Genomic DNA, 23296 nt, shown 5'->3' with positions numbered 1-23296 from the left:
ATTTGATGATGAATAAAACAAAACTAAACCCTTAACTCTTGTGCAAATTAATTCAAACCTCACACAAGAACACATAAACATCTAAATAAATGGTCTCCAGCCCTTCCTTTTTTAATTTACTGCTGTAAGAAGGCAACAGGTGACAGTAGCTTTGTCTGTCTTCTTCTTCTTCTTGATTTTTATTGGCGGCTGGGAAAAAACTTTCAGTAGCATTACAGCCACTTACTGGTAAGGAGTGTGGTTCGCGATGATCTAAATATTTTCCCCTACTTTTACTTTATACCTAATCCCTGCAATAATTTCTGCCTCCACATACACACCTACTTATATAACCTTACAAGCCTATAGCTTTATGCACCACACTTCGTTATTCATTACACCTTCACAACCCTCTTACTCTACTCAGATTCTATGAAATAACTTTGGATTTTTTTTAAGAAATTGAATAATTAATTGAATATTTCTACTCCCCAAATCCCTCCTCAAAAAATCTAATAAATTAAACCTTTCTTTAATACCCTCACAATCTCTCAACATGCATCTTCTCTCTTCTTCATATTTATAACACTTCATATTTATAAAAACATGCTCTATTGTTTCAAACTTCTCACAATATTCACACTTTCCAGTCTTATGCTTCTGTATTTTAAAAAGTGAATAATTAAGCCCTGTATGACCAAACCTTAACCTAGTTATTACTCTTTCCTCCTTCCTGTTTCTTCTTCCCTTTCTTTTCCTTCCTACAAACTTCTGAATTTTAAAAAACACTCTTCCTGTTATACCTTCATCCCACCTTCTCTGCCATATTTTCATCAGCTCCTCTTTGACTTTACTTTTCCCTTCAGATTTACTAGTCCTAACTGTAAAACTAATAGAATTATGAATTGCCTTCTTTGCCATTTTATCAACCCTCTCGTTTCCTTCTACCCAAACAAAAACAACTACTAACAGCTTTGTCTGTCTCTGTGTGTCACTCCTATTTAAGATGGTCACCAGAGAAACTTAGCAAACACAAAAATGGTTATAACTCAGTCAATTTGATAGATATTTGTCGGGTTTTGGGTTTTCTGTTTCAGTTTATTGTCTTTGTGTTTTCTGTTGGAGTCTTTGTTCAGTTATCTTTGTCTTAGTTCAGTTCTTGTGGTTTGTGTGTTTGTTTCCTGTCACTATCCACTCCTCCTCAGTCGCTCTCTTGCTTGTCTGCCACGCCCATCTCCACCTGTCAACAATTTGTATCCCTTACCTGTGCCCACTTACCTCGTCATCTTCAGTGTTTAAAACCCGGTCATTTTCTCCACTACTCTGCTGGTTCATTGTGTTTCTGTTCTGCTTGTTCCCTGGTCCTGGTCCTGGTCCTGTTTTGGATTTAGTTTGTTTTTTGTTTCGCTGCCTCGCCAGCTTTTGTTTTGATTTAATAAATTAGTTATTTTAGTGCAAGCATGAGTCTGCGTTCTGGGTTCGCCTCCGTTGTCTCCACCACTCGTGACAATATTGAGCTAAAACTTGGTGTGGTAGTAGCTGAGTATGATCCCTAACACATACCCTGAGTGCTACCACATCTTGCAATATCATATGAGAGGTTTGACCAAAACTACTATAACTCTGTTTCTTCTCATCACAATATAATCTTAATTTAAAACTCTTTCAAGAAGAAGAAATGCAATATGCATTCCCCCAAGAAATTCTAGGTTGTTTATTATTAAGAAAACGTGCCCCTGGCAGTAATCAAACATGTAACTCATTTGTATTTTATGCACATGCCATTTATATAATGTGTTTAAAAATTAAAAGCATAAACAAGAAAGATAAAATATACAATGCTATATTGTTTGGTGGGCAAAAGTCAGTTTGATTGTTTGACTTTTTTTTTCCTTGAAATATTAAAACTTAAATTATTCTAAAAGAAAAGAAGCAGAGCTGTTTGTTCAATGTATAGTTACACAAAGGGAGCCTGAAAATCCTTCATTCACAGGCTGAATTCATCCATTTAACAGCCACCTGAAGTCAATAAGCTGAAGTCAATGCTGGCAGGGCATCAATTAAAAACCATCCACCAGACACTCTACAGGCATAAAAAAACGAATAACCACTATCGCTAAGTCTCGACTGCATGTCCTTCTGTTCCCTGTTTGTTCATTAGTATCAACACACATCATGTTGACGAGAATCAATTTTCAAATACCGTAACAAGTTCACATGGAATAGCCCTCCATCACCCACGACGGTCTGATGCTCGGGTTGAATTCCAATAAAATGAAATATTCAGTCCATCCATTTTCTTTACGTGCTTTTTCCTTTTCAGGTCGAGGGGGAGCTGGTGGACAGAGACAGTCCACAGTTTGTCCATCACAGGGCAAACTGATTAAGGTTTGTCATTATTTATTTAGTTTTTTAAAGAACTGTAACAAAATTATCTGACTGGGAACCTTTAAAGGAGTTATGGAGAAAAGGTTATTGCCAGCAGTAAATTCAAATGATGTGTTTGTGTTTCAAGTAAAACAGTATTTACTGGGTGGGTTCAAAGCAGGATTAATTTTCTTTGTTAATAATTAAAAGCATCACTGCCTTGTTAATCATATGTTAATATATTTGCAACGGGTGTCAAAAAATTGTTCCCTAACCCATCCTTGATAATAAGTTAATGTTTAATGCACAGCACTGATATTTTTTTTTAATAAATAAAAAACAGCACTTGTTAACCTTTATAAAAGTATGGAAATGTCTTGCTGTAAGATATTTATTTTTCCTAACACACAGCGATGTCTTTCAGAGAAAAAAAAAAAAAAAATGGAGCCTTTAATTTTGCTTTTGGTTGATCTCTAGCAGAATTCAATTTAATCTATTAAAAGGGCGCCATGCTGAGTGCACATCACTGCACTGATGGACATCTCTGCAGGGTGTGCCCTTTGTACTCAGTGGTTTAGAACAAAAGTAACACAAATTGGTAAAACGGCCTAAGATTGGTGGGAAAATGCATATGCTGCTTCTTTGTTTTACACTGGCTTGGAAATATGGGACATTTCTCTAAAGTCTTTGATTGTGTGTCACCTAGAGCTGTAATGATTCATTTATGCATTGCTGGTTCAATTATTAATACTGCAGCTTCACCTGCATTAAAGAAATTAATTCCACTGAATTGCTCCATATCCTCTGCTATTATAGCTAAAACTGTCCAGATGTCATATTTTAAGCACTTTATTTTGCAAAGATTATGTTCGGGTTTTTAGCGATTATCTGGAGGAGCTAATTGCTCCTGAAGTGACTACGTTTCGATGATTAATTAGAGAGTTGGATCTTGGAAGAAAACCTGTTTGTCTGAGAAGGAGGTGTTTGCTTTGCAGGTTTTTTAGGATTCAAGAAAAAAAAAAAAAAGGAAACTTTTGTTTTTCACTCTAACAAGAAATGTTGTTTGAAGCGTTCAACCCAACCTTCCACTTCAAAGTTTATTAGTTTTTCCAAGTTTTTTTTTGACAATTTTCTCTCATTAAGTCCAAGAAAACATGATCTGTAATAAAGGATACCTGGATAAATTTTGTGATACATGAACAGCTTATTAAAACAATGCTTCATGTCTCATGAAAAGTGATTCAGTTAAACGTAGTTGTCTAATGAGTATCTGCACACTTTTAGTACAAGAAAGCAAAGGCAGGAGCTGCCTGAGGAGCTCAGAAGGAACATTACAGATGTCCGTGTTAAAGGTGAAGGCTACAAGACCATCTCCCAGCAGCTTTATATTTCTCTAACTGCATCAGACAAGATTTTTAAAAAGTAGGAGGTTCAGCAGACTGTAGCCAACCTCTCAGGACATGGATGCAAGAGGGAATGCAACCCCAGCTTGATCAGATGGATAGTGCGGATGGTAGAAAAAGGTACATTACTTTTTTATCGTACCATTCATCATATTGAGGATCATAATGGGCTTGGACGAAGACTCAGGATGGCATGTTGACAAGCTTCTGTGAGCTGTTTCTGGGAGGATGAGACACAACTGAAGCTTTTGCTCAGTCACATCCGTTGTGGGTTTTATTTGTTTATTTATTTATTTGTGGAAGGATACCAACAAATTTACCTGCCTCTGAACTTTATTGCCTGGACTGGTAAACTTGCAGCTCATCCAAAGCTTTGCAAACCCAACAGGAAGCAGAGGCCACAGCTGAAATGTGATCACTGATTCTAAAGGTGTCATCTGGCTCTGCGCTGTTCAGCAGCAGACACATAGACTGCTCGTGGCGTGAGGGTCGTGCAGTAAAAGATGTCCGCCAGACACATTGGCAGCAGGAGAGACACAAATCGATTTCCAGCGAGATAACATAGAGTGCCTTAGTGGAGGCCGGCCTCTTTAGCAAAGCTCTTATTAATTAATAGTGTCTCAGGAGAGGATTACATGATCTGATTCCTGCTTCTTCATCACGGCGCAGCAGCTAATGATATCTGAGGGAGCTCTTCAGTGCAACACGCCTCCAGCCTGGATTGTAGATGATCATTATGGTGGCGCATGCAGCATAAGTATAGCATCCTCTCTACCTTGTCATGGGTATCATATGATGAGTCTTACATGATATATTTCTGTTCGTACTGAGAGATTAAATACTGTAGTGAGCTAATTTTTCAGTCTCTATATTACCAGCTTCAGTCACTAATTACCACATCCATTATAGGATTTTTTTATTTTTTTAATCTGTTGTTACATTTTCAGTACAATAGAAAAAAATGTGCACATGTGCATGATATTTACAGCATTTTAATCCATTATACATCAGGGAACATGCCTTGTTTATACTAATTAATAACTTTTAGCTGCCACATCACAAGGAAAGTCAACACAGTACCCTTTGATTTGATTTACCCTCATGATGTCCTTTTTTTAAGCGCCGCACACAAAAGAACATAATTCTGGTTTATTTTGGATGAATATCATTTGCCACCATCTTTTTTTTCTCATTGTGTTGAGTTCAAATTGTTGTAGGAAAGAAGAAATGGTGAAACTGTAAACTTCCAAGTCTAGTAGAAGTTCCACAAAAGCTATTTGTTTGAATGCTGAGTTTTGATTTTATGGCACTCCACCGCCCTGCTTGATCCTCAATATTTCTTCCTGAAGGTTAGTCTTAGTCTTAGTCATTTTTTGTCTTTTCCTTCACATTTAACAGCGGATTCCACCTAAACATCTTCTCCGAGATTCTACACTTGTCTGATTCCTTCATATGTGTTTACCTACTCAGACTATACCCATTGTTTACTTTAAGTGCATACCCCCATTTCAGAATTGGTTGACAATATATCTGGAAAACTACTAGAGTAAACTCTTTTTCATTTCATTTTATAGTTTCAAGTGAGTGCCTTTAACTTGAAAAGGCCACATTCTGAATAAGAAATATTAATCTATTGTTGTATTTGTTTCTTAGCTCTTCCATTACAAAGACTTGTTTGCACTTTTCTGTCCCATTTGAGGCTTGGTACCTTTTTGTGGGAGTTTCCATCTGTTTTTACGTCACTATGATACCCAACTTGTGCTTTTTTGTATATAATAAAGCCATTTGATAGGTGTAAATATTGCTGGTGTATGGATGCATAATCTGGATATGGATCATCAGCTGTATCATGCTATGTAACATCTAACCGAATATAAATGGATTAACTACCTGCAATTTATGCAAACAATATTTTCAGAAATAATTCTGTTTGCAGTAAGGTTGATATGAGGAAAATTGCTATCTGTGTAAAAAAAAAAAAAAAGTTTATATTCAAAATCCCACTGACAGATCAGCCCAGTATGCTGCAACACTAAATGCTCTTTAATATAATTTAACAGTCCAAAAATAGTTTTTTAAAGCAATACAACTGAACTTCTGTTCCATAAGTTGAAGACTTTTCATCTACCATCCGGGAGGCTTTCTTAAATAAAATCTGGAGATAGAGGAGCTGCAGGGTTTAGGGGCTGTTCGCACGACTCCATTTTTAGGTAAGTCTGTAGATTTTCTGCTGCGGTTCAGCCAATCATGTACACGATAACAACAATTGTATCCTCTGAAACTGAAGCTTTCTAAGTGGAGACTTTACTTTTCAATGGAAGCTGCAACGTGTGAAATCCCGCATGCATGCCACAAACAGCTGCCGTCAATAGCTGTTCTGCACATGCACGGGTAGATAAACAATAACAGCAAAAAGCAGATCGCTGTTTATGTTAATCACCCTTTTCAACACGTTGCAGCAACCCAACCTCACTGTAAGTCCAAACAAACATCCATGTAGCCACCATATTGGATGGAGCTATTTACATTCTCCAGACTGCATGTGCCCCTCATTAAAAGCCTGGCAGCAGTGTTGCCAGATATAGAATAAATACAGTTTTAATGACACAGTTTTAAAATTTTTCTTCATAGTTTTTCTCCTTTTTTTATGCACATGTTCACCAATCACCACATGTTCACCAATCACAACACCCAACTAATGTTACAACCTCCCCCCTCACATATGATAGTTAGGGTCAAAATACAATAAATATAAAGTGACAGTATGAGAAATTTCCTATCTGGCAACCATGCCTGGCATATCCATGTAAACACGTTTTTTTTCTTGTTGAGTCACCACAATAAATATTGAGGAAAAAACAAACGTTTCCAGAGATTGTTCTAATATAAATAGTGCCTTAAACTGTGTGGAAAGCTACCTTATGTAAACTAGGTTCACATGCAGATGAGGTCACTCCCCTCTCAATGGGCACTAATTAGGGTCTTTGTTTGCCTGGCTCACATAAGACATGTCTTGGACACCTGCATGGAAGTGTAAACATCTTTAAAAGCTTCCAGTGACCTCATCTGCATGTGAATCCAGCTTACATAAAATAGATTTCCATACAGTTTAAACCCTGCAGCTCCTTACTTCCAGATGTTAGGCTTTTTTTTTTTAATTTGCCATGTCCTAAATAACTGAGAATCGACACCAGCAGTAATTGAAACCCAACTTTTAAAGATATTATTAAATACAACATAGATTATTCTCACATAACAACATGTTCTTTAGAAAAATAAAAGAAATACAATATTGGTAACAGGTGCTATTTTACCACCTTTTTACCTTAAATTTGCCTTTATGTTTAAGCTGAAACCTGGATGCAACAAAGACTATCTTTTTTATGTAGCCATTTATGCAGATTGTGAGGAATCATTTTGAAGCTTTTCAAATGATTGATGTGATCACACTGGGTTGCCATGTCTGTCCAATAAAAGCCTGTGTGCAGGTAATAATGACTGTGCTCTTTCATCTTTTATTGCAGAGAAAAAGATCCTGTCAGAGATATAATGACTGGAGAAAAGGTTGCATGTCCTGTAGCTACATTTCACTAAATTAACCCAACAGTTGCACAACATAAAACTTTATATAACAGCACTGACATCGTGAATATCACTTTTGTTATTTCAACTGCTTTCCTCTGTCAATATTTTATGGGTAGATTGGATGAGCTGTAGCCTGTGTCTAGCAGAATATATCAGCATTAATAAGCCTTGAAAAGGTCAATTATATGTTATTTCTAGAAAGTGTTGTGACAATTTATAACCAGGCTTGCGTCAAATACACTTAAATCTGTTTATAAAAAATCCTTGAAATAGAGGGCAATCAAAGTACTTTTAATAACAGAAAGAACTCATTTATAAGGATCAGAAACTGATAAGAGGCTAAATAGACAGAAATTTGTCTTATCCACTGAAAATTTTGTATTTTTCTTAAAAGGTAAACTTTAAAATGCGAAACTAAAAGCTTTTAGCTGTAACATCTGGTGATTATTTTGTTAATAATCCCTTTAAAGTGACCCACAAATTTAATATTTGTATTTTTTTTTGGCTTCTGCTAAAACTGTATTTTGGTGCAGAAATATAGTGATAACCCTGAACATTACATCATAAAGACAGTAAATCTAAATGTTTATTTTCCTGACTGTATTAGTGTTAAAGTTTCATGAACAAAAGTACGTCAAAATTTTAAACTAACAATCATTTCTAATGTTTTTTATAGCTCTGTCTATCCATCCATTTTTTTTATTTGTTTCTTAAGGTTTAGAGTTGTGGGAGCTGGTGCATTAAAGAAATAATTAATTATAAGAGATCAAAGACGATTACAGCATGATCAACATGACAAATGTTTTTACTTACTAGGACAGATTTCCTTTTCAGTACAGGTTTGACACATTCTGCAGTGTCCAACTTGTTTCCCTGTACTTTATGAGTGAGATGTTCCCACACATAAAATGTTCTTGGTTGTGAGGATGTTGCCTCCGAGCTGTTGTTCACTTCGCTCCAGTAAACAGAAAGACCTTCATGTCAAAGCTTGCCACAGTCAGTGTATGATGATATAAAAATGTTGACAGAGTTTATATGAGAAAATCTGATTAATTAGTTTTTGTCTAAAACTCACCGAACAGGTTGATTTATGGTGACCCAATGAACAATATTTACCTTCCTTTCACCCTTGACCAGCCAGTCAATAACTGGGTTCATTCACGTGGGGCTGAATAGGGAATGTATATGGAAAGAGCTGACACTGCAGTTTAGGGGATTGCTATGAACTGATAAAATCTCAGAGCACATATGGCAGGATGAAGAGGGAGATGGAATGATGGATATAAGGTATATGAGGCTTTGCTCTGGTCTGTTGTGAAGAAGGAACTAAGCAGAAAATCTCTTACCTTACTGGTCAATTTCTGTTCCAAACCCCACTCATGGTCATGTGATATGGATCAAGACCAAAGATAATTAAAGGCTCATTCTTTGCTTGTTGCCTTTTAATTTATAGTTTTAAACTAAGGTCATCTTATGATGAGTTATACTCATTTTGGCCAAACCTTGTAATTTACGTTTTGCACAATACCATGCAATATTTCAAAATGTAATCATATCTTATAATATCGTTCAGCATAATATCTGTAAGATTGCCCCAGTTGTAGCCTTTTTGGTGTTAGCTAAAATCAATTTGCAGTCATCTTGAATTGAATTGGACTCCAAAAGTTAATCAGTTGAAGATGTACATCTAATGATTACTTTCTGAGAGCTTAATTAAAATTTGTATATGCAATATTTTGCCAACCTGACAGTCAAATAATCACACACATTTGCACACACATACACTAATTATTACCATATATTGTATAGTTGTATAGTGTTAAAATGCATTTTAGTTTACAGTACTTATCAAAAGATTGGTAATGTAAAAAACAAACAAAAAACTCGAATTCTCTCATTTAGCATCTAAATGCTTACATTTTGTCAATATTCATGATTAAACACAGATATTATAAATAACTCAATGTCCACCCATTAGTAATTTTCAGTTCCAATCATTCAGGTAAACGATTCTTTAATTCATCATGTGTCACAGAATGTTATATACCTTCACACCACTCCTCTGAACTGCCACATTTACACCGTCTTCAACCGAGATCAGAAAAGCCTTTTCTCCACTTGCTCATTGCCTGAAATGGAAACTGCTAATTATCAAATATCACACAATCAGGTGTTTTATTCAGGAAATGTGAGTGTTGTGGAGACTTAATCACCATTGATTAGAACCCTTGTGATTTGAATCTGTCCCTTTTCCAGATTAGTAGCCATTGATCTGTGACAGCAATTTCACGCTCGCGATCAACCAATCTTCCCGGTCAATACGTGCGGCTTCTGCCAGGCTTTTTCGTGACCTCCTCGTTCATCAAAGTGCCACCTACAGTGGCATTTACTCTTGCTCTCTCTCCTTGGATGTCAAGAGTGAGACCATCACATGCAGCTTTCTTGATTAATTTACAATGACCTGAAATTTGAAGCAGAAATTATTGCAGCACTTTTATCCTCATGACTTCCTACTTTGAATTGGAAATAAGCATATTTCTGGGGGGGAGGAAAGTGTTAGCAGAAAAATAATGCTGTCTCCAAAAACCTTTCTTGCCAGTTTGGGCAGGTTACTAACACAGTTGTATTTTTTTTTTTAAATGTGCAGAAAAATTGTTGAAACACATCTCTCACCCGTTGTTATGAATCTCTGAGCATGACTTTTTTCCAGCAAGTTAAATATAGTTCATTTGTTTTGTGCTTGTAGCAAAACTGAAAATGTATTGGAAGCTTTTTTTTATGAAACAGAAAAAAAATAAGGTGCACAATCTATACATTCCACATAGTAAAATACAAAAATGTTGTATATTAGGGTTAGCTTATGACCCTTTTGGCAGTTTTTATATTAGGTATGACAATAAAATAAAAGTAGGTTCCATAAAATTTGTCTCATTATCAGAAACTGATTTTTATTTTGATAACTGTTATTTCTTAACTTAACTGTTATTTAAAGATATTCATCTCAAGTCTGTTTATTGATTAAACTCAAATTCACAACAGAAGTCATCTCAGAGCACTGAACAAAAAGCCAACAGGTCCATTTCATAACAAGTTTGATTTAATCCATTTACAGCTCAGTTAAAATAAATATAGCTTTGGTAATATGTCTAAAAGTCATTTAGATGTTGCAAATTGAACAATAATGTTTACTTAGTCCTTTTTGTTCTCCTGTGGAAGAACAAAATATTTTAGTCACCAACAACTCCATCCCCGGGTCATCAATGCAAAAAAAAAAGGGAATTAAGTTTATTTGTAATTTACAGGGAGGGGTATAAAAAAACAGTACTATAGAGTTACACAATTCTTTAGAAATTTCTGCCAGTTATTCTGTCAAAAAACTGATTTTGTACCATTTTGTTTCTAGATTGCTATTTTTAATGTTTCTATTTTAGTTGTTAGTTTATAAAATAAAGAATTAATAGAAACCGTGCTTTGCCAGAACAATCAAAATAGGCTGCTTCATCAGACCCTGATTGTTAACAAAAACAAAAATAAAAAAAAAATTAAAATAAAAAAAAAGAAACGCTTTTTATCTTAGACTGTTTTCTTTGGTTTGTCACAAAAAGTCTCGGTGGCAACAACATCTAAACATCCATTCTGTTTGCAATTTTTCAGGACAAAAAAACTTAAATAAAATTAAATTTGTCAGGTTGAAGTGAAATGAACCCATAATGCAGACTTTGTAGAACTAAAAGTTTGATTTACTTTAAAAGACCAAAAACCAAAGGGCTGACTTAGCAGCAAAAAAAACTAAATAACAAAAACTTACAAACGAACCACAGGGGGACATGGTTTTAAAGACAGATGGTGATTGGAAAGTGGACACAGGTGACTGATTACAAACCTGGGACAGGTGTAGATGGGCGTGGCAGAAAATTTAATAAAGAGCTGAGGTCAGGTGAATAATGACAGGGGACACGGAGGGCACAGGGAGCAAAACTACAAAAAAGAACTTACAATATTAAACACAGGGAATAAACTAAACAAGGAATAACAAGTAAAACATGATTATAGAAACACAAAACAATAAACACAATACAAAAAAACTTTAAAAATACTGAAATCCTAACAAAAATAAAAATGGTCACGCAGTCTGTAATGATCATGTGCCGCACAGTTTGAGATCCACTGACTTAAACACAACAGAGTGGGAAGACTTTTACAGAAAGGAAACAATTGTCTGAGTAAAAAATTCTGTTTTTGTGAACACCTGTTAGTGTTTTGCAGAGGCGTAGATATCTTAAAGGTAGCTAGAATGATTATGTTTCTATTTTAGTGCCATACCGATGTTTTCCTGGAGAGACTTTAAATGTTTACATGTTTGTACGTAAGTGCTCAAACTTAGTGCCCTTGGTTAATTCTTTCATTCAGCGCTGCCAGCCTCCCTGTCTGCGAGTTTTAAAAACATGTAACTTTCCGAGTGCATTATCAGCCTTGTTGTACTTCCTTCGCTGATCTCCAATCAACCGGGAAAGACCCGCAGAACATGCTAATGAAACTTTTGTTCCCTTTTTAGTTGTAAGAGATTGATGTCTCATGGATAGATGCCCTTAGTAATGTTACTGAAGAAAGGGAACACATTAAATTGTTCTAGCTCATCTCATTTTGACAGTATTTCATGAGTTTAATTGATTGAGCTCAGACTTGGTTTTTCATTGTGAGATTACACAGAGGATATTGCAGAAAGGCTGTTTTCCATCCCAAAGAAGACACAAAGGCTCCCAAGCAGATGGAAATCTTAATTAACACAATACCACAGACTGTGTTAAAACACTTGCAACTCTAATGGGAGCAATCACAAAGTAGTACTGTAAGACGCAACTGATACTCCATTTTGCACTGTACAAGTGAAATTACCTTTGAGAGCTTTTAAATTTGTTTCATCAAATGTTTTAAACCTTTGAAAACAAAATTTAGTGCAAGATTTTATTTTTTCTGTGCATTTAAACATTTACATTTTGTTGACTTATCTTTAAACGAAGTGTATTTTTATGCTTGCCACATAAAATTAGGAAATAAATCATAAAATTGCCACTTGGCGTGGTGTTAATTATAATTAATGCTGGGAAATGATAAATTCTGTGTCAGCCAGTAATGGTGCGGGTCACATCAATTAGTGGGTTTAGAAAACAACACGATCACAGGAAATAAAGTCTGTGGGTGTTTGTTTTTATTTAACTCTTCGTTCACTGCAGACTAAATTAACCACCAAAAACACAAAACAAGCATTGTAAATGACACTTTAATTCTTAACAAATACTATTTTAAAACAAGCTCCACATGCAAAATGTACTTGAAGGGATATTCTGGCAAATTTAAAGTTGGTTTCTGTGGAAAAGTTGCATCGATAACACTTTACATGCAGCCTGGTGGGACTGTTTTGTCCCGGTGGGACTGTTTTGATGGGGTAAAAGTGGCTTCAAAAGCAGGTCGCTGCCATCTTAAACAGCTCTGATCACTAATATTGTATGGCATTTATTTATTTATTTATTTTTCAAATATTTGACCACTTCAACCTTCCTTTCTCCCTGCCCCCAACATCCGCCTACCAGCCGCTGCTCAAAGTTTACCATAAGACAAACCTGCAGCATTTCATGCTTCCCACAAGGTGTGCGTATTTCATCTTTTACTCGTGCAGGGCTAATTAATATAGCGCAACAACAAACTGTTTAAATGCAGAGAGTGAGTGCTAATCTCAGCCGTCCCTTTGTGATTTAGTACCGTAGCCTGTTTCATGTTTTTGCTTAAAAAATGACTGTATCCACACAGCTGGGAGGTGTGGTGAATTAAAGTAAGTGTTGCTGCTAATCTTGCTAGCTGTGGATCTTTGTGTTTATTCATTTATTTATTCATTGGTCTAAAGGATAAATGTGGAAGGGGGCGCATAAATTCTGGCAGTAAACCTGTGCTCACCTTCCCCATAGTTTCCACTTTATAATCCTTTCAAAGTAAACTATTTCAGAATAATGGCAAGAAACAGGTGGCAGGACGGAGCTTGGTCTTGGATGGATAAGGACTAGCCATTAGCTTGTCAGTCCTGTCAGACATAGGCTTTGTTTCCCAAAACCGAGGTTGTTCAAAGAGCTATCTACAACAGATAAGATATTTATTCTTCATAACTTTTCTGCATGACTATAAAATGACTATAATATTCCTTTAGCGCTCAAATGCCTCGAGAAAAATCCTCAATCAGTCTCATGTTTGACTGGTAATGATTAAGTCCGAAACAGTGGAAAACAATGCATTTTCACAGTAAAGGTAAAAACATGTAATTGCTACCTTTTCCTTATGCTTCCTTGCAGACACACAGCCTACATCTAGCTACAGGATTATGCAAACACCCAACATCTTATATCCGTCGTGACAGTTTTCATTGTCTTCTTACTGCAGATGCTTTAAAAGAATGTAGATGTTAGGATCTGAGCTTTTTGGAGAAGTTTTTGGTGTTCTTTTTGTGTTGGATTTTCTGATTACGTTCTGATTTTCCTGTGATTCCTGTGCTTGTTTCTGTTCCCTGTAAATTTTTGTTGTGGTGTCTCTTGTTTTGTTTAGCTCCCTGTGCATCCATGCGTTGTCTGCCACCTCCTACCTCAGTCAGTATTTTTCCTTGTCAGCCTGCGACACCCATCTTCATCTGATCCTGGTTTACAATTAGTCACCTGTGTCCAATTCCTCATCAGCCCCAGCCTATAAATTCTGGTTCATTGTTCCAGTTACATATTGTCTGGGTCTCTTTGTATCACCTGGGTTTTCTTGCTGTAAGTTTTGCTGCCTTGTCAGTTTATTTATTTATTTTTTTGGTTTTGTTCATTTTAATAAATCAGTTTATTCTTTTCAGCTCATCGTTGTCAGTCTGCATTCCAGCTCCAAATCCACCGCCAAACCTGTCAGTAGAAGTCCCTGGAAATAGAAGATAGTCCAATGTTTTGTTTTTTTTTTGTTTGTTTTTTTATGAATGGGACTATGAGCTTGAGATCCGCTCACATGTTGTTTTCCAGGGCTCTCACTTGCAAATGTGCTGGATTAGAACTTGCACACAATTTAGGTTAAAATTTTTAGCCATTATGAGGAGTTACACACACACACACACACATATATATATGTATTTATTATTTTTTTTGTTTGCAACATTTCATGTTTCTGCAGCTCTACACACATCAAGAGTATATTTAGTTGCCATCTCAACAATTCTTACAATAAATACTACCATGTAGTGGAAATGTGCACCCGTCACATCCTTTGCTGTGTGACTGGGCTCCAGTAAAAGTGCATTCCTAATCACTAGGGAAGAAAATAGCTGTGTATTTATCAGCAGCACCAGCACGCCCACACAAATAGCTTACTCCAACACTTACATGAATGGTCTTTCTTGGAGCCAGTAAAAAACCTGTTTTGTCATTCTGTTCTTACATCACTTTTAGTGATTTTCAAACCCATTTCTACGTAGAGGCAGCTACACACATACTGATGTTAGTCAATTACTCAGGATAAAAAAAAAAAAATAGACAACTTCTTTCTCAAAGTTAATCAATCATTAAGAGAAAACTTTACATACAATTGTTAACATAGGTTTTTAGAAGAATACAAAAAATGTCATAAAAATCAGTGTAAAGTATTAATGCTTGACCAAACTGATAATGTGTAAAAATAAAAATAAAAATATGAAAGCAATCATCAAAAAAGCCAAATAACGAACAGCAGCTTTATTGATTTGAATTCCTCTGCCAAAGTGCCTGCATTTATTTCAGTGTTTGTCCAAGAACTGTCCTTTTCTACATTGTTCCCCTCGAGCACATCACGCGTGTTGTTTTTTTCTTTTCTTATAAAGCTTTCGTAACTGTTTTGTGCAAGTCTGTACAGTTGCAAAGTTTGAAAAGAAATGTTCTTGTCTCCCGAAGAAGATGTTTGCTCCTGAACCGCCTGGAACACATCATTTGTAGTCGAGGCTTTTCTTCCATCACTAATTTACATTACCACGTAACACAATCTGCATAATTCCTGCCTAGTGGCTAATGTAAAATACCTAGAACCAAAAAAAGCCGGTTCTAATCTACCCAATGGCCTACTCACTAAACCTTTACAGACTACATGAGAGTTAAAGCTTTAATATATAAGTTTGGTCTTTTCTGAGTGCTCAATATGTTTTAGAGAAGATGAATGTGACAATATTTATTACTTGCATCATAAAAAAAGAATAAATAAAGCCACCATCCCAAGGCCAACAGTGATAGCTGAAAATGTACATTACATGGACATTATTGCATTACAGCAGGCAGAAGTGAGAATCTCTCTTAAAGATAAATTTAACTCAACTTTTTGGGAAGGAGGTTTAAAACACAGTATATAAAGTAGAGTCTCTAGGTCTTTTTGACACATTGGCTGTGCTTTACTGGCATAATGAGACATCTTTGTGAAGCTAGTTTCTCTTTGGCGATTTTCACAGAACAAACAGAGGCGGCTCAGTGCTGTGTTGGTGTTTGCTCACAACAAGCTGGCATCACAGAATCAGCTGAGTGTCAAAAGCATCTCCAGCAGTGGGCTGCAGCTGCTGCCATCCACTTCACAGACACACAGCGATTTGATCCTGTGACTACCTCCAGATCAGAGACATTAACTTCATTTCACCTCTGTTCTTCCACACTGGACACCATAAGTCCAAAAAAAGTACTAAGCCTGACTTGAGAAGTGATGTGTAGAAATCTCTTCTGTTTCTTGTTTTGTTTTTTGCACTAGAGCCGGTTAGTCTGTGGTTACCCTTTTCAAAAATATTCACCTGTAAATGAGCAGAATATGGATTTATTTCCTCATTGACATCAAAACACTTTTTCTGCCAACTGAATTTATTGACTTATTTTGTATCAGTGGACACAAAAACAGAATACATAAATCTGAATCATGTCTAAACTCCTGATCTTTCAAAGAACCCTCATTTTGATTTTTAATTTTGAAGGCTTTTTTAGTGTTTTCTAGCTCATTACAGAATGATAAAGATTAGATGACTGAAAGCGTCTTGGCTTGTTTCCAATCCTACTCTATAATAAATGTAGAATATTTTCCTCCTGGATTATCAGCTGCTGAGTTCTGTCTTGTCGGTAAAATGTGCAACGTAAGTTCAACACACAAAATGTGTTTGAATAATAACTGTAAAAAAAAAGAAACATTACTTAATAGCTTTTGTTTTGAAAAAGAAGGAGAAACCATGTTTATGGGCCACAAAAATGGATCATAAATCATCCCCAAACCTTTAAACTTACAAGTCACACAGGCCAGAACTTTTAATGAACAGAACAATGTTTTCTAGACAAAAATATGAAAGTAAAGTAAAATCTTTGTTCAGCCCAATTTATCCCTTTAACCTCTTCCTCTCAATGTTCTGTAAAATCAATTGCTAAATTATCCAGTACTAAACATTATAATTATTATCAAATTTACCTTTTTCCTTTCACATATTTAGTTCAGGTATTTAAACAATGTTGGTAAGCACTTTTTAAACCTTGTTCTTAGAAACAATCATGAAAAAGTGTATAAAATATCAAATGACACGTAAAAGAGTGCTTATGTAAGTGTTTGTCAAGGGGGGGAGGGTGTTGGCTGTGGGTGTTACTCAAAAATGGCCATGCATGCTCAATAAATGTTTATTGGGACAATAAAGCTTCAAAACTGAAGCCAGTACATTTTTATAAGATAAAACATGGAGTCTGAATGTGGGACCTCTTCTCACTCTGCAGCACAGTCAGTCCTGGATCGGAGCCCGAACCTCTCATTCACAGCTGCTCGGCGAGTGAGAGCTCAGCGACGCTCTCCCAGCACAGAAGTAAACTGAGGGCAATTGCTCAGTGTGAACACTGCAAAGTAACTTATCAGCAAAACAGCAGCCTGCCACCCCAGGACAGCAGCCTGGTGTGCTCAGGTCATGCTTTTCAACAAAATTACAATGGAGAGGGTGCAATCTGTGAAGAATCTGTGGAGCATAATTCCGTTCATCAAACTGAGCATCCCTGTGAGCAAACCGGCTCTGCTGTTGGGAGGGCGTGCTGTCAGCCGATTGCTAACTCCGAATCAGGTTGGGAACATGCACAGTGTGTTATATACCTGCTATGTACCCGCAGTGTTTATTAAAACATACTGTGTCAAACGTGTTTGTGGGTTATTTTGAACCTCAGTGTGCAGATTTTGCACAAGAACTTAAAGTCACAGCGTAAACAAAGCAAGATAGATTTAGCTTTTTCAATAAGATGAACGGTTTAGATTAGGTATTTATTTAAAGCTAGTAATTGCAAACTATGGTGTAGTTTTAGAGTATAGTCCTGTAGTTTTCTAGGTAAAATAATATGTATAACTGAAACACAGGTCCACACTCAATGTAAACAAAGCATTTGTCTGATTCTGCCAAAAAACCACAAGGAAGCTCGAGTCACGGGACTGACCTGCATCAGTTTGTCCATAGCCTCTGCAAACAAATATGGTGGAACTGGACAAGTGTAGAATCTTGGAGAAGACACTTTGGTAAGAATATAATAGTGAATTTGTTGCTAAACACAAAAGAAAAGAGAAAGAACAAGAAAGACAACTGTCCAGATTAAATATTGGGGATCAAGTAGAGCAGTGGAGAGCCATGAAGACAGAGCTCAGCATTCAAACACTCACAGCTTAACTTCTGCTAGACCAGTAAGTTTACTGTTTCAACACTTTTTAACTCTAGTCTGTTATTGTTTAAAACCTATCTACTTTACTTAGCAAATCTGAGTATACATAAGTACAAACACATCAAAATTGTCAGAATTCTCCTTTCCAAATGGCTCTTCAACAGCCATAGTTCGCCTGATATCAGTAACTTCGGCTGAACAAGTGGCAACCATTCACAAATTAAAAACTCAAATTAAACAACTTCTATGTCATGTGAACTTTTGACCAAGAGTTAACACTGAATTGTTTCACTAGACTGGACAAATAAGACACATCTAATTTTATCTTATCTGATTTATTTTTTTTAATTATTGCTGAATTGTTTCATTAGGTGGATGTTGTGATCTGTGAGTTTACTTCCTGGTTGCTGGTTCCTGGTCTCCTATTGGCTGGCTAGACAATTACCCACAGCTGCAAAGTATCAGGTTCGTTGGAGTGGCTGGATACTTAAGGCTGCCGGATAGACCAGATCAGCGCTGGTGCATTGCTTGCCCTGGGTAAAGCTTCTATGCCAAAATTGAATCTAAGACTCCTTGTGCTTTGTAATGTTTTGTGTTTTCTCGTATGCTCCCAGAGTTACCTGTTCTCCTGAACCCTGCCTGGTCTGTGTTACTGGTTGCCTATGGTAAAGATCCTGATAGCCAATCACCTGAACCTGCCTGCACTGTTGCCTGTCTGCCTCCTGCAAAGAACTTACCTTCTCACCTGGAACCAACTGACCTGGAAGCCTCCGCTTGTGCTTACTCCCTCCATCTCACTCCTCTGTGTTGGAATTGCTTCTCCACCTATAAGACAACAATATTCAAATCAAACTCTATTATCACCACTGCCTTCATACAACCAAAGCAGTACCTTCAACCTTCCCTTTCAGATCCTGATCCTGACTACCTGAACTTCTGTTTTGTGGGGTGAGTTTGCAGCTTTTTTTTTTTTTGCTTGCTGGTGTTTTTGGTATTTGCAGCGTTTTTCCTTTGCATTTGTTTTGTTGCACGTATGTTTTTGTTTGTTTGTTTTCTGTGATTGCAGCATTTTTCTGTTGGATTCATTTTTTTTTGTTTGTTTTTTGGAGTTTGCATCATCCACATGTTTGCACTGCGTTTTGACGTTTGCTTCGCGTTTAGCTGTTTGCTGTGCATTTACACCCGTCGGCCACCGTATTTATAACATTGCAAAGAGGACCTTTAAAGTGCACCTTTTACAACTGTCAGTTGAAATTGTTTCATGGTAAAGTATTTTTTGTGTGCATCAAAAGTCAGTTCTAACACCAAGGCAGGACTTTGTCTGGGAGTTCTCTTTTGTCAGATTTTGTTTTCATATTTCCACCTTTCCAGTGGAACAAACTGTAGGTAAAAGCCATGCTCCTGCAGCCTGTGAGAGGGGGAACATGCCACATGCAGTCATTATGTATTCTCTTTGCGTAAAACATACAGCAGGATTCACCTGACATTCAAATACTTTGCATCAGCTTCAGAAAACCAGCTATTTCCAGATATATAGATGCAAAAGACAAACATGCATGATCTGTAGCTAGAAAGCACGTTTTACTGAACCCAAACCCATAACAGCAACATAATGATTTTCTAATAGGTAATCAGTTGCTGGCTGATTTTTCTCAGCGAGGAATTGTCTTGTGGCCAGGGAGCCACCACTTCATTTGCATGGCAAACAAACTTTTGAAACTGATTTGACCTAAACTCCATAGCTTTTTAGTCTCCAAAGCAGCTTGCTAGCTTTTACCCAGGGAGAGCAGCCTATGGTGGTATTACTAGAGGATCAGAGTGCTCCCAGGGTCTGTGCGTCTTGCAGAGAGAACACATCTCTCCGACCGGCTTGGCTGAAATTGGACCACCAGATGGCATCTCTGCATCTCTCCAGACACTTCATTAAGAGCTGATGCCTGTAGTATAGTCTCTCCAGAATCGCAGCTCTCGTGTGGAGAGGAATCAATATTTGATTTCCTCTTTTAAGTTCTGCCCCCTTAAACATTTTGCCCACATAAAGATCTCTGAGGCATACAAAGATGAGTTCAAGGTAAGAAGATCTGCATTAATCCCCCCCTGCCCCCACCCCACCCCATAACAACATGGTACATTTACATTCAGTCATGAATCATTTCACACAAGGAACTGACATGGAAACTATGCCTCTAAACATTGAGCATTTTAACTTTCCATGTCAATAATGAGGTGGACAGACTGAAGGAATTTAAAAATCCTTAGGCTACAATCATATTTTACCGTGTATATTTGTAAATTTTGAAGGTTTATTTGTGAATCAGAATGTGAAGAATTAAAGCCTACATTGCAAAGTTGAATTTGATGTATGTGTCCTGCTGCGTTCCTGTTTTGTATATTGTTGAATTATTGGGTTGAATGGTGGGAAAGTTGCAGTGTTTTATGGCACAAGCATAGAGTATGTTACGTTACTGTTGTTTTTGTTGGTGTTTTGCTTGTGTGTGATGTTGCTGCAGCATATCTGTGGTGTTTACCAGCATCTTTCTTTTGCCATTTGTCTGTTGAGCCTGTGGTGTGGCGAAATTGCAGTCTTCTGTCAGCATTTAGCCATGGTCTCACACATCATCTTCAAGGTCTTTTTCTTGTTAATGCTGCCTGATGCTCTTATAACTTTAATCGACAACACCTAAAAGTAGAATATTTCTAGACATGATCATAGGAATTTAACCACCACTAGTTTGCTGTATTCAAACTGTTAAATGATTCTGTGCAGCTGTTCAGAATTAATAAAACAACTAATTCTAATAACTACATTTACTTTTTTTTTTGTTTCTATTTGATGAGCCATCATTTTAGCGATTACAATCTCTGATTGTCTCAATTAATGTTAATTATTCCAAAGAAAAAAATATATAGCAGCAATTGTTGCTGAGTTTAGTTTTCATTCCAAAAGGTTTTCTTGATGAATAAAGAAAAATGCTGTTTTTATTTTTCTAAGAGGCAGTTTGGTCACATTTCCTTATTATGCTGCTGAAACAGGAGTGTTGCAAAGATCTGAAAGCCAACTAAATCTGTGCAGTTTTTGTCTAGCATTTGTCAAAAACCCTTTAAGTCAAAACCTTTATTTATTTCATTTATTATCTAGTATCATTTAAACCACTAAAACTAAGATGTTTTGTACTCTTAACACTAAATTTCATCATGAAACACTTCAGTTTGAGTGTTTTATTGTGAATCAAAATGCAAAAAAAAAGAGATCAGTGTATTTTATTTAATTTAGGAAATAAATTTTCATTTGATGCTGTTTCACTGAGTAGCTTCTATGTTATATCAGTTCATCCCTCTTCATGAAGCATTGAAGTTAGTTTCTGTTCACCAACAACAGGAAGAACACATCATAATATTACAATTAGCTCTACTACCTATAGAATGAGACAATTTAAAAACGCAAACAAACCAGAAATTAAAGACACAGATCGATGGGGTTCTCCTTCGGTCATCAGCTGCTAAGCGTATGATCACATCCAGACAATGTGCGCTCTGCAGGGATGAATTACATCGGTTCAACTTGTTTGATGCCGTGCAGTTGGTGTTAGTTAGCCTTTGATGTCGCCTCGGAGCACTCAGTAGAATCCACAGTTTAGTGAGTCTCCAGAAGAAGCTTGAGGAAAGGCTTATTTAGGCGGCATGACACTGAGAGTAAAGGAGGAAGCAGAGGATAAAGAAGCTAATCTTGTCAGCCTAAAGCCTGCTCCCCTTTCTGAATATCGCTCCAGTTTTGTTTTCTTTGTCCTGCCATTTAAATGGAAATATTATGAGTCTTGGGCCTGTTGATGAACATTTCACAGCTGTCTCCACCCTGAGACAAAGCAGACAATTTGGCATTAAGCATTCTGCAAATGTACTGCATGTGTTTATCTGTTCTAATGACCTTAAAAGTATGAGGATTACCAGCATACTAATCACCTTTGTTTGCTGTCCTGCTGCCATGCATTCAAAGAGGCTGTCAAGCAATAAGGCAGCTTTATTTGGTTTATTTATATTTATTTATTAACTGCTTTTGACTGTTTCAGCAAAAAAAGATGCAGAATACAGTAAAAAGAAAGAATTTCACTGTTGGAAGTGCAGTTAGAGTTGTTGAGTCGCAGCAAGAAGGTTGCAGGTTTGTCTCCTGGTTTGTCTCTAGGCTCATTGCTAACTAAATTATCAACTAGGTGTGGGTGAGAGCGTGAATGCTTGTTTGTCTCCATGTGTCCCTGTGATGGACTTGCAACCCGTCCTGGGCGTCCCCCGCCTCTCACACAGTGACTGCTGGAGGTAGGCACAAACTGAGAAAACATGAAAAAGGAAAAGAAAGGGGAAATACAAACAAAACGAACAATAAAAACAATATCTATGGGCTGTATGTGAAGATTAATGATACAGAATAAAATAATTGTATCTTCTTTGAATTTTCCTGTAATTACCATTCACCTTGATTCTTATAAATTGGTCTTGTTTTTATATTTTTTATTTTATTTTGTAGTTTGTCTTAGCTTACCCTCAAACTTCTGCAATTCACAGATTGTCTCTTGGTCTTTTTGCTTTACTTGAGAATAAAACACACTGATGGAAACTCCTTTTAGACAACAGATTACAACACCGAAGCTGCTGCCTGAGTCATCTCTTTTTGTTCTTTTACTTCAAAGAAACTATAATACTGGGGGCAGAAAAAACATGCCTTTTACTGCAAACAGTTGGTGATCAGAAACTGTAAGAATGGACACACCTTGTGCATGCAAACATATATTTAAATGCTGGTTTCTCAATATTAGTTTTAATAGAATACTTTTATTTAATATCACTAAGTTAATTTAATGACGTTCAGGCTGTTTTTTTAGTTTCCCCTTTTGTGACATTTGCAATGTTTTATTCTCTCTTCCCTGTGGGTCCTTCAGTTAACCATTCACACCTACTCCTCATACGTTCATTAATCGCAGTAATCACCCTCCCCAGGATATTTATACTTCTGGTTCTCATTCAATCATTGTTTCATCATCCTGTTTGTCTCCTGGTTCCTTGCACCTTGTGGTGCTCTTTCCCCTGCTTTCTTTTTGGTTGCCTCATGTCGGCTGTCTTGTCAGCATTTTTAGTATCTTATCACTTTATACTGTTGCCCCGCATCTGATTCTGGGTCCTGTCTACTTTCATCCAGTGTGACATTATGTTCATCTTTAACCGATTAAGGTTTGAAGTTAAAACAGCTTAAGATGGCCATTACAACTAATTGACCATAGCAAATAG

Source organism: Kryptolebias marmoratus, linkage group LG15, assembly GCF_001649575.2.
Source record: "Kryptolebias marmoratus isolate JLee-2015 linkage group LG15, ASM164957v2, whole genome shotgun sequence".
Lineage (NCBI taxonomy): Eukaryota > Metazoa > Chordata > Actinopteri > Cyprinodontiformes > Rivulidae > Kryptolebias > Kryptolebias marmoratus.
The sequence above is the reverse complement of the archived record's forward strand: the minus strand, read 5'-3'. Positions refer to the sequence as shown.